This window comes from Ochotona curzoniae, unplaced genomic scaffold, assembly GCF_017591425.1.
Source record: "Ochotona curzoniae isolate NIBS_2020 unplaced genomic scaffold, NIBS_Ocur_1.0 patch4, whole genome shotgun sequence".
Classification (NCBI taxonomy): domain Eukaryota; kingdom Metazoa; phylum Chordata; class Mammalia; order Lagomorpha; family Ochotonidae; genus Ochotona; species Ochotona curzoniae.
The window spans coordinates 967,878-980,327 of NW_024466972.1; positions in this window are offsets into that span (position 1 = coordinate 967,878).

Genomic DNA, 12,450 nt, shown 5'->3' on the forward strand with positions numbered 1-12,450 from the left:
TGCTCACTCTATTGCCTGGGAAAGCAGTGGAAATGGCCCAAGGCCTGCACCCTGAACCTGTGTGGGAGATCCAGAAAAGGCTCCTGGCTCCATGGTTTTAAATTGGCTCAGCTCTGGAGTGCAGGACTTCCCTGCCCTGGTGAACGGAGATAGGGGTCCCTCACTTGACATGTTGCCAGTTAAGACTTGACGGACATGAGCCCTACAAGGTAGCCTAGCAGCTAAAGTCCTCACCTCGCATGTTCCAGGATCCCGTGTGGGTGCTAGTTATAATCCTGACAGCCTTGCTTCCCATCCAGCTCCCTGCTTGTGGCCTGGGAAATCAATAGAGGATGCCCCAAGGCCTTGGGACCCTGCACCCACGTTGGAGACCTGGAAGAAGCTCCTGGCTAAAGATCAACACAGCTGTAACCTTTGCAGCCTCTTAGGAAATGAATCAACCGATAGAAGATCTTTCTGTCTCCTCTCTGTATATTAGATTTTCCAATAAAAGTAAAGATGTGCCAAAGAATGGGGAGGGGGATCCAACAGTTTTATAGCAAGTAGACATGACTGCAACCAATGCAACATTTCACTTTTGGAAAAGATAGGAAGTGGAAGGGTTGCAGTTTGCAAGTTATTTTCAGGTGGAGAAGGAAGATAATCCAGTGTTGGATGGAAAGTTAAAAGGCCACCTCTAGACAGAGGAGGTGGCTCCTAGCAGTGAACCAAGGTGACTGATACCTGTGATATTTACAGTAGAAAGTGCTACATAAGTATAGTGAGCAAAGTGAAAAAACATGAAAATTAGATTAAGTGGGTAAGCATTACAGCTCAAAGAATTGAACGGCTGCTTGGGATACCCACCCCCTATCGGAGTGCCTATATTGGACCTTCTGTCCAGCTTCCTGCCAGTGTAAACTGGGAGATGGCAGCAGGTGATGTTTGGGTCCCAGCACCCACTACCTGCTTTGGACCTGGGTGGAAATCTCAGCCCTTGGGCCTCAGCAGGGTCCAGCCCTGTGCCTTTCAAAGCTTTTTAAACTGACGGAGCACAGAAGGTTATCCTGCCATTTTTGCCTCAGTGTGACACAATTGAAGCTTTTTACAGCCTAAGCCGAGTTCCCCAGGCTGGTGTCCCACAGGTGAGATCTCAGGGGAATCTGGCCGGCTGCCTAGGTCAAGTCCAGCCAGTGCAGTTCCCAGCAGGGCCTGGTGGCACTGGCAGATGCTACCACGAGGTGGCGCTTGGAGATTGCCTCTGCTCATGGTCCCTGGGAGTTGCAGCAAACCCATTGGCGTATCAGAAGTGCCCTGCTTCCAGCTTAAGCGGCACTGTACTTAGGTGGGGAGCAGCAAGGAGGAAGAGGACGTCCCTGCCTCACTTTTCTTCCTCTCTCAAACTGCTACTTAGCCCAGCAGCGCTTGTCATCACTGTTTGTCCCAAATGAGTTGAGGTTTGGGTTACTGGGACAGCTGCTGGAGCCAGCTGTGGGGATTTAGAAGAAGGTTGGTGATGCTCAGCCTCTGTCCTCCACCTTCCCAAGGTGGCTTGCTTTCTGGGAGCCATGCTGGTTTTCCATTTTCAGGTGGATTTTTTCCTATGAGGCATTCCCCCTTGGCATGGTTTTCTGGCTTCATCATCTGAAATTTGCACAAAATTTGGGCAAGAGAGTATGTTTGCTGCCATGTCGTTGCTGTGGTGGCATCCCTGTACACTCCCCAGTTCTGACTGCCTGTTTCCCACCCACCTGCCCCCCTCGGACCCAGAGGCCACCCTATGTGACTGCCCCCACGGGTGTTTTCAAGGCAAGCAGGAACAGAGTTTTTCCAGGATGCACTCCCTGCTCAGATGACTCTGGCTGCTTGGATATTGGCCTTCCACGTCACAGCTAGGATTCTGATCCTCCTGGGCTTGTCCTCCAAGAGGAAATGAGAGCTCCACGCATTACCTCAGGGGCAAGCACATAGAGTAGCAGATATCCACACAGGTTTGTGGCACCCCTCGGGGTGGGTTGCTGAGGCTCAGGGATTGGCATGGGTCTAATCAACATACGTGTAACACGGCCTGGAGCTGTGAGCAGCGAGCAGTTAGCTAGATGGAGAGCACTGCACACAGAAGGTGCAGCAGAATCCGAGGATCTCAGCCAGGTGCCACAGAGGCCTAGGCAGGGCAGGGCCACTAGGCTGGGTTCTGCAGGCCTTTTTATAGATGACCATTTTAATCCTAAGAGAAATGGGAGGAGGCATCCTATTTTTCTAGTCCACTCACGGTGGCCCTGGGAGGGGTGTGACACGGAGCTTATGTTTCACATAAGTTTGTCTGGCTCACAACAGGAAAAGGATGATGGCACAGGACTGGAGTTGGCAGGGCACAGCATGCTCCTGTCCTGGACCAAATGGGATGGGGGAAGGTTGCTAGGGGAGAGATGTGCATAGGCAAGGGGGTGACAGCTGAGTAGCTGGACGGCCCGGGACCTGATCCCTTTAGTGTGCAGTTTGAAGAGGACAGGTGGCACTGGCAGGTTGGAGGCCAGTGTCCACTCTAGCGCTTGGGTACAGGGCCAACCTGCAGGCTGCCCATGGGAGCAGCTGTGTGACACTCAGCCTTAGGTCACTGAGAGGCCCTGCCCCTTGTACCCCACTCACTGGGACTACTGGGACAGGTAAAGCCTCAGATGGGGTCTAAGATGAGGAAGGGACATCCATAAGGGGCTGAAGCCTCTTGGAGTTTCGGCAAAGTCCATTTGGCCTAAGTGAAAAATACATTGTTTCCTTGTAGGGGGTGTCCCAGACCCCATGGGGGGCACCTTATATGTGCACTGTGAATAAGTCTAAATTCCAAACCCTTTAGGCCTGCAGACTCGGTCAAGGAGCACAGAAAGTATTACCCTCACTCCCTTCTAGGGCTCAGGGGAGCTTACGAAGAAGTGCAAGTATGCTAAAAAATGTTGAGCCTCACTATGTAAAGTATGGTGCGTTTTTGGTAGAAACAAGTTTTTTTGTTGTGTAGTTCTTGGTTTTTAAGGTTTTGTTTGACTAAGCGGAATATCAGAGGAGGAAGAGCTGAGTCTAACAGTAGGTCACTCCAAATGCGCCACCACCACCCCCAGCCAGGGCTTAGACAACTTTTGGCTCTCCCACATGGGTGCCAGAGACCCAAGCCATCACCCTCTGCCTCTCAAGGAGCACATTGGCAGGGCTCTGGCATCAGGACGGGGGAGCAGGGCTGCATCCCCAGGCCCTGGGATGTGGGATGTAATGTCCCAAGCCAGACTTCACCTGCCAGGTTGCAGTGCCCGTCCCCATCACTGAAGACAGCGGCGAAAAAGACCAACTTCTGTGTTCAGACCTAGCAAAATGGCAATGTTTTTATTCCATGATGATGCGTTGGCTAGAATCACAGTGCTTCTGTCTGGATAGACACGGAGCGATTGGTTTGTCTTCTGCATATTTCAAAATGCGCTTCACACAACTCATTTGAGAATTTGGCATTTTAAAGGGGTAAAGAGGCCTGATTGAATCGGTGTTCCAAAGACCAGCCTCCCCCCCTCCAAAATCAGACTGCTCTAGTGTCTCCGAGCAGTTGCGCGGCCGCCCCAGCAGGGGGCGCTGCGGCCGCGGGGCTCGGGGCGGGGCTGCCCCGCGCTTTTCTCCCCAGCAACACCGGCCGGCGCGGCCCCTCAGCGGGGAGGCGCGCCTCGCGGCTTCCCCGGGCCGGCCTCTCCCCGCCCGCGCCAGGCTGGGGCGGCGGCCGCGACCCGGGCGCGGCGGGGCCGGGCTGCTGGCAGAGCCGCCCGCGGCGCGCCGGAGGAGGAGGCGGAGGCGGAGGGACCGCCTCCCTCCCCCGCCTGGCCGCGGGCTGGGCCCGGCCGCCGCTGGCTCGCACTTTGGAGCCGGATGGGGAGACGTGACCGCCGCGACTCGGGCCGCGCCGGGAACAGGCGCGGGGGCGGGACGGGGAGGCCGTGCTAGGGGGCACCTGGCGGCCTGGGGCGGATGTGGGGGCCCACCCTCCTCCAGCAGCGCCGGATTCCCAGGGCAGGGGGAGGGGATCGCTTCCTCCGCCCGGGGTCGGGGCGTGTTGGCGCTCAGCGCCCGCCCTGGCGCGGACCTCCGGACTGCGGGCAGAGCCTGGCGGGGGGTGGGAACGGCCTCCAGGTGCCCCCTCCATGCCCGGCAGCGGGGAGGGAATGTGTGCATTGGAGCCGGGTTCACCCACCCAGAGTTCAGGTCATCCTCGGTGCTCTGGGGGGAAAACAGAAACCCACCCCCCTTCTGAACCGGGAGAAGAGAGGTGCCGGCGCCCCCCCCGCCACACACACACACACACACGAACAAAAACGGCCAGGATTTGCCCTTCTGCCGCAGGAACCCAAGAAGGAGCCAGAGCTACGGGGCCTCAGGCCCAGGAAGGAGCTCCCCCAAAGGCCCTGTAGGAGCCATGAACGTCCCCCTCAGCCCCCAGTACATAAGGGCCTCTTCCCCGGCTTGCTTTCCTGTCAGGGGGCTGCACCAGAGTTCTAGAACCTGCTGAGGAGGACCGGCTTTTCCGGAACCCGAATAGCAAGTGTCAAGCAGAACAACAAAATTCCTGGCTCCTGCGGCCGAAAGGGGGGGGGGGGCGGGGAGGAGGGCTGCTCTTTCCGATTCCAAGATCCCCGAATGGCCCTCTGCCTCAGTTTTCTCAGCTATCGGGTGGGCATACACACCGTTGACATGGGGAGGGGGACAAGAGCTGACGCTCTGGGAGGGGAGCCCCGTCTTCCCTGTGGTAGCTCATGCCTTTGCACTTGGCAGCCACTGTCCCCTTCCCTGCTGGAGCTGTTCATCTCACCCCGGGGTCTCAGATGAGATGCTTCAGATGATGCTCCAGGGAGCTTGTAGGCTATGGGGGAAAGGGGTGGGAGTGGAGGGTCAATGACCACAAGTTGCCCCCACACTGACCACTGTGCTACCCTCTCCAAGCCCCTCAACAGAAACCTGCAGGAGGAGTCCAGTTATGGTGCCACCGCGGGTTCTGCCCACACTTGGTGCTACTGGCACCAAGACAGCTAATGGCTGTCTGGGAAGCCAAGGAGTGGGCGACAACCCTCTAGGACATCAGCCAGGCGGGCGTACAAGTCTTTTCTGGAGCTCCTGGCTTGACCTGGCCCAGCGCTGAGGTTTGCCAGCACCTGAGGGGGTGAACCAGCAATGAAAGAATCTTACACACACATCATTAATTGTTTAAAATCACCTTTGGGACAGGAATCAGCTCAGAATGTGCATGGCCTGTCCCCCTGACCCCTGCCATGGCCCTAGTTGGGCCTTACTGAGCCTCCAAGGGCTTGCAGGAGGTAGTGCCCCCCCCCACACACACACACTCCACATCCCCCTGCTGGGCCCACTTCCAAGTATGCGGAGTTGATGGGAAATGGCTGCCATTCCCACCCAGGCCAGGTTTGCCACCAGAGCAGTTCCTGGTGGTTATCACTGCTGGGAAGGTCAGCTGGCTCTTGGGAAATAAATATTAGCCTCACCCTCCCTTCCTGTGGAGACCTTTGGCCTCAGCAGCGGCAAGAGTAGCTGCCTGGGGGAAAAAAAAGACTGCTGCCACCGCCAGCCTTGGAGAGTCTAGCTGCATTGGAGCCCTGCCCAGGCTGCTGGCAGGGTGGCAGGGACCAGGGCTGAACGTGGGGCTGACCCAGCTGTCTATCCCTGGCTCTCTGCCCTAGCTGCCTGTGGGATCAGGTCTCTGGAAAGGGGACCTACGCATGGGTGGTTTTGCTTTAAAAGCACCTGCCTCACCTCTATCCCCCTTCCCCAAGTAATGGGCATGAGCTGTCAGGGACCAGAAACATCCACATAGAGACATACAAGAGGATGGCCACCAGGGCAGCTGAGGAGGAGTCTTTGAAATAGCAACCTGGAGGACCTGTACCAGTCAGTCACCAAGTCTCAAAGGCTCTCCTGGGTGGCCAGCTCCTGCAGCTGTGACGGAGCAGGCCTGTGGAATTCTTGGAAGGAAGGAATGTCTGAGAACCAGGGAGACCTGGTGCCCAGGGTTAAGGGGGTGGGGTGGGGGCGGGACCTTGTGACTCCAGACCCTTCTGGGGCTGCCTGCGGGACTGCTCTCAGAGTCCCATCTGCCCAGCTGGGCCAGCCTACTGCTGCTGCTCCTTAGAAAGGGAGGAGGGTGCCTGGGTCCTGCCATTCCCAGAAGTCACCACGCCCTTTCCTGCAGCCTCTGGGTTTGGGTTCCAGGCATTTGTTTGTGTCTGCAACGTCCCTCCTCTAATGTGTTCAGATCCTTGGTTTTTAAGGTCACTCTCTTAAGGCCAGCTCCACCTCCCGGAAGTGCCCACTGGCATCCTGGGAGCACCTGGCATGTCTTCCCCATCCCATCCCCATGAACCCCCATCCCTGGGCCAACGTGAAGGCAAAGGTGTGTAAATCCCCAGACTCCTGTGTGCCGCTTTCTCCACCCCCACTAGTCCTAGGAGAGGGACAGGCTGGACAGGTGCACAGGGACCCTGTTCTCCGGCCCCATGCCACAGGACCTTTGCGGCCAGCCCTGGAGTCCGCACCCGCTGTCTACAGCGGGGAGCACCTTCCGAGGAGAGGGTCGGGTGGAAGGACCAAGCAGGCGCGGGAACGAAGGTGTGCAGGCGATCTTCTTGTAGGCAAAGTCAGGCTGCAGGCCAGGGGGTGGGCTGCACATTCCCCCATAAAAACGACTCTGTGCTGGCACCAAAACCCGTGAGGATATCTGGGAATTGCCTTCTCCCGAGGACACTGCGGGGAGGGAAGGCGCGCTGCAGGTGACCCGAGCAGCTGCCAGCTGTGCCCAGCAAGCGCCAGGGGCCCCCTAGCTGCAGCAGCCTTCTTGGGGTTTTCCGGCTTGGCGTTCCTCAAACGACCTCGGCCTCGCCTGCCAGGCCGCACCCCCGCCCCCGGCGCGCACGACAGGGTTTTCTGATGAGTCAGCGCCAGCGCGGGAGCCTCGGCCAAGCAGGCCCCCTGCTCCATGACGCACCGTGAGTAAGCGACGCTCCGCTGGCGCAGCCCACCCACCTACCCACCCCCGACCACCACCACGACCACGGCTGCCGCGGGCGCCCCTTCGGCCCGAGGGCATGCCCCACGCACCCCCATCGCGCTGGCCCCGCTCCAGCTGACATCAGACGCTGGCTGCCCCGCCGCCCTCTGAGTCAACAGTTTCCGCAGCGGAGCCCTCTGCCAGGGGCCTGGGAGAAAGCGCTGCCTCCGGGCCAGGCGGGCAGGGCGGAGGCGGCGGGGGCGAGCGCGGCGCGAACAAGAAGTCACGAGGGAAGGGGGCGCGGAGAAGGCGGAAACCACCCGCCGGACTGCCCGCGGTGGGGAGGAAGCCAGCGGCGCGGAGCCGCCAGCCCCAAGCTGCGCGCGCTGGGTGGCTGGCTGGCTGGGCCCGCCCAGGAGTGGCCTGCGGTGGGGACCTGCGGGAGGGTGGCAGACGTGGGGGAGGTCCTTGCTGGGAATGGCCCCTTCCCTCCACCACCACCACCAGCACCCTGGCCAAACCATTGGTCACCCTGGGCCGCAAGGCAAGGCGGCAACTTTTGTGTCATACCTGGGCCGAGTTTGCTTTGCTGGGAGCAGCCCTGGCCAAGCCTTCCGTGGGGTCCTGCTGCGGCCTGCATGGAGCTGGAGCTGAAGCAGCTCGCTAGCCTCACCTTAACTCGTCATGGACAGGTTCTGTCCCCAAGGCTGAAGGAAGCAGAACAAGCCCCGTGCTCTTAGCATGGACTAGAGGAAGCAGGGAGGGACTGTCAGCAGTGGAAGGAAGCAGGAGACTTGGGAATATGTGAGGCTGGAGAGTGGACCGAAGCTTGATGAGGTCCCAACTGAGAATTCAGGCCAGAATACTTCCATCCCACTTCCTTGTCCTTCTCCCCCGCCCCTCCCTCCATCCCCCACCTCCTGCGAATGAGGGGAGAATGTGGACTCGCTATACACAGGGGCCCCATATGTGAAGGAGTGTCGCCTTCCAAGGCAAAGCAGGGGCCATGGTCAGAGTCACACAGCCATGCTCAGTATAACTCTGCCATGCTCAATGAGGGCCCAAGACCCCTTGGAAAGCATCGGCTGCCAGTGGCTTCTGGAATTTTCTTTAACCCCTGCCTATAGGGTCAGACAGGAAGGCGGCAAGAGGAGGAGCCAGAACCCACATGTAGGTCCTGGGGCTTCTGTCTGGTTCTGCAGAATCCCACTTCACCTACCTGTCCCACTACCCAGCAAGGCACAGGTGTCCCCCTACAAGCCTCCATCTGACTCTGTTTCCAGTCTCCTTCCGGGATCTGACTGTTTTCCAAAATCATAGAACAACAGTGGTGTCGACCTGCAGAGCGGGGGGGTGCCTGGGCCTTGTCCTGCTGGCAGAAGTCACTCAAAAGCTAGAGGAGCCAAACCCCTCAGGGGGCTGACCATCAGCCAGCAGGGAAGGGGCCACAGCAGTGTCTCCTGCCCCCTGTGTGACCCTCTTTTGAACTCTGCAGAAAAAGCTCCCAGGACACTTCTCATGTGGCAGCCTTTTCCCGAGTGAGCCTTTTCCAAGGGCGGGTACCAATCTGGTCCAGCTCAAAATAGCCTTGAACCAGACTTCTGGGAAGCCCTGTGCTCAGACAGGCATCTGCAGAAAAGAGTTAAAAAAAAAAAAAAAAAAAGCTCTTGGGAAACCAAGGCATATGATTTCTGAGATGGGACAAGATGCTGTGACATCAGAGAGAAGAAATTGCAGCCAGGGAGAAGGCTGGGAACGTGTTGTGGTGGAAGGCATAGGTCCTTCTGCGGTTGCCTTTCGGAGAAGTCCGTAGGCTGGCCACGGGGTGGGGAGGTGATCTGGGATGCTGAGGCCAGGTGCAGGAGGGGACTGTGGTTGCAGGCTTAAAGCCACAAACAGCCACTTCCACGTTGTCCTGCGTTATTGCAAACCCTGGCTGGCTGATGCTTCTGGCGTGGTCCAGCTCAGAGGCCACCTCTGTGGAGGTGCCCCTAGTCTTACCCTCCTGCTGGTGCCCCACTTGGCCCTTGGTGCCTCCCTGTCAGCCTTCCCACACCTCCCTTCAGTGGCTGCAGAGGCTTGGGGGATTCGGCCTTCCTCTGTGTCAACTGGCCTGCTGCTGGAGACAATTTCCTCCGCGCCCTGCGCCACTCCCTCCTGCTGGAACACCTGGGAAAACGAACTGCTTGTGAGTGCTGCCTTCCTCTGCTTTTGCACTTGAACCTCAGAGATTTCCTTTGTGTCTGGTGGGACTTCCTGTTGGCTATGGTTGCCTCCACGGGGAGATCATCTTGAGATTTCACACTGCCTGCCCCATTGCAGCCTTTGGCCCAAGGTCCCCCGCCAGCAGTCCTTAGTAGGAAGGGCCTTCAAACCTCCTCTCCTAGCCAAGGCACCCAGGGCCGGCATTCAGTGGATCTGAGTACCCCTCATTAAAGCTAACCACCCTCTAGAACACAGGCAAACCCACTATAACTAGTGTGCCCCCCCCACTCGGTGTGAAAACTGCAGTCACAGAGAAAACAAAGCAGGGTGGCTTCCCACCACTCCTCCTCTGAGGATCCTTAAAGGTAAGGTTCCTTGTATGCATCCAGAAGATGCATTTTCCTTGCAACTTTTTAGGGACAGCTATGTTGAAAGTGAAATGCAAGGTCAGGAGATGAATGAAGAGGGACACAACCATTTTCAAGGATCATGAGATGACAGAATTCCGTATTCCTGCAGGTGCCATCAAAGTTAGAGATGAAACAGAATTGAACTGGGAACATCTGCCTCCACAGGCTTGGCACAAATCAAAGCAGCTGGCGTCCCTTAGCATGATTGTCACCATACAGAAAAGCTGCCTTCTACTCATCCTCCAAGCCATCTATGACTGTCCATCTCCTGGAGTGGAGAGCTGGGACTATGTGACAGTCTGGATTCTATAAGAGCTCAGCCACCCTGATCTGCCTGCTAACCTGTGTGGGCCTCTGATCATTCCTTCTTTCCATCCTTCCTTCCTTCCTTCCTTCCTTCCCTCATTCCTTTCCTTTATTTTGTCTGAAAGGTAGGGGAAAAAGAGAGTGAGAGAATCTTCCAGCCATTGGTTCACTCCCTGAATAGGTGCAAGAGTTGGAGCTGAGCTAGACTGAAGCCAGGAACCTGGAACTCCATCTGGATCCTCCACAAGGATGGCAAGGCCCCAAACCCACGTGCTGTCATCTGCTGTCCCCTTCCCGGGTGCATCAGCAGGAAGCTGTGTGGGAAACACAGAGTAGAACTCAGAGCAGCACCAGCTTCATCCACTGCGCCCCTACAAAGCTGAAGTCATACCTCACACTAGGTAGAGCCCTTCTGTGACCAAATGTAAGGAGTGAGAATTTTATCCTCCACCAAACAAAAAAAACAAAACTCCAATACCGGCTGAGTTGCCCTGCAAATTCATTTCTGACACTTGCAGTTAGTGAGGTCCCCAAGAACCTGACTGCACCTATAAGCCAGAGTTTGCATAAGCCTTCCTGGTTAGTTACAGAGGGTAGTGCAATGGCCTCCAATGAACGAGATGACAGCAAAGGGAAGGGTGAGGTATGTGAGGAAGGCTGTAGAGCTGGCATGCCCTTGTGGGAGCACCGACTTCCATGGACTGTGCAATCCAGAAGCCGTTCCAACCCCATAGTACAGGGACCTTTCTGGAGGCTTATCTAGACATGGTGGATTGTTGAATCTATTTCCAGCCCCTCTCCTGGGAGTCAACGGAGACTGGGGCTGCCCTTAACTTCGTGCTTCATGCTTGTACTCATAGCTTGGCCTTTCTGCTGACCAGGCCTCCGCCAAAGTCACCTTCTTCAAACAAAGGACGTTGCTATCACCAGGAAATTCCAAGGGATTTAGGAGCTCTGTGTCGGGAACAGGGGTCAAGGGCCAAGAAACAGAACAAAAGAGGCACCTAGCACCCTTATCCTTCAGGACAATGTCAGAGTTTCAGGGACTCTAAGTCAGGAACTTAGGGGCAAAGAGCACATGCGTGTTTCCTGTTAAATCACAACTTAACCCGGGTTCCGTCCAATGAGTGCTGGAGGAAGAGGCAGAGGATCACTACAGGATGGTTTGCAATGTTTTAGACGCTGCAACTGCTGGGGATAATGGCTGGCCAAACCCTGTAACCTCCATCTGGGGGTTTTAAAGGCCACTTCTGTCCAGGTTAAGACAGTGATTTGTCAGAAGCTGGCCATGAAAAGATCCTGCCAGGGTGAAGTAAGGAATCCAATAATAGCACAACCCTCCTGAGAGGCCCTATAAAGAAATTGTGGGAGGCCTCATCAATGGCAGATTGGCCTTTAGCTCAGAGGCTGAATCCTTGACAGGCTCCCGCAAAACTATGTGTGCCCAAGAGTCTGAAGCAAAGTGCTAAGCCTACGATTTTGCTTTATTAAAGCTTTATTTATTTTTTATTGGAGAAGCAGATTCACAGAGAGAAAGGAAAACAGAAAGATATCCCATCCACTGGTTTACACCCTAAATGGCCACAATGACTGGAGCTGGGCCAATCAGGAGCCAGAAGCTTTTTCCAGGCTTCCCATACAGGTGCAGGATCCCAAGGCTGTGGGCCATCTTCCACTGACTGGGCCCCTGTCACCCAAGTGGGGGACCTGGAAGAAGCTCCTGGATCTTGTCTTTAACCTGGCAAGGCCATAGCTGTTGTGATAATTTGAGGATTGAATCAGTGAGATATACAAAGAGAAACATCCTCCATCCACTTTGTTTACTTCCCAAGGGGCTATAATGACCAGAGCTGAGCCAATTTGGAGCCAGGAGCCCTCTCCAGGTCTCCCACACAGACACAGGATCCCAAGGCATTGGGCCATCCTCTGTTGCTTTCCCAGGCCACAAACAGGGAGTTGGATGGGAAGTGGAGCAGCTGGGATATGAACTGGTACCCATATGGGAATCCTGTTGCATGCAAGGCAATGACTTCAGCCATCAGGCTACCATGTGAGGCCCAAATCAATAAATCTTAAAAAAAAAAAATCAATCAATCAAATTATTAAATAAGCCGAAGGGTACAATTTATTTTTAAGAAGGAAGCCATAAAGTGAAAAGCTTTATGCGAAGTTATTCTCAGTACTGTTGACAGGATTAGCTATTGAGAACCCCTTCAATTCCTAACCACTAGGGAATGGTTACTTAACCAAAGCATGTCCCATGATGGAACTACATGCAGCACTATAAAAGTGATACTTCAAAAACAAACCAAAAAAAGACAACGTGGAAAAAGCGAGATACAATGATATGTTCAAGATGTTGTCAACTTTGTAAAAACAGAAAAACCCATCGGGCTGAAAGCAGCCCCCTCCCTTTTTGTGGAGGGATTACAAGTGAGTTTATTATTTTTATTGCACTACTACATAAGTTACCTGGGTTAGCTTTATAAGCAAGGAGAAACTAACATTATTTTTTAAATTGATGTATAA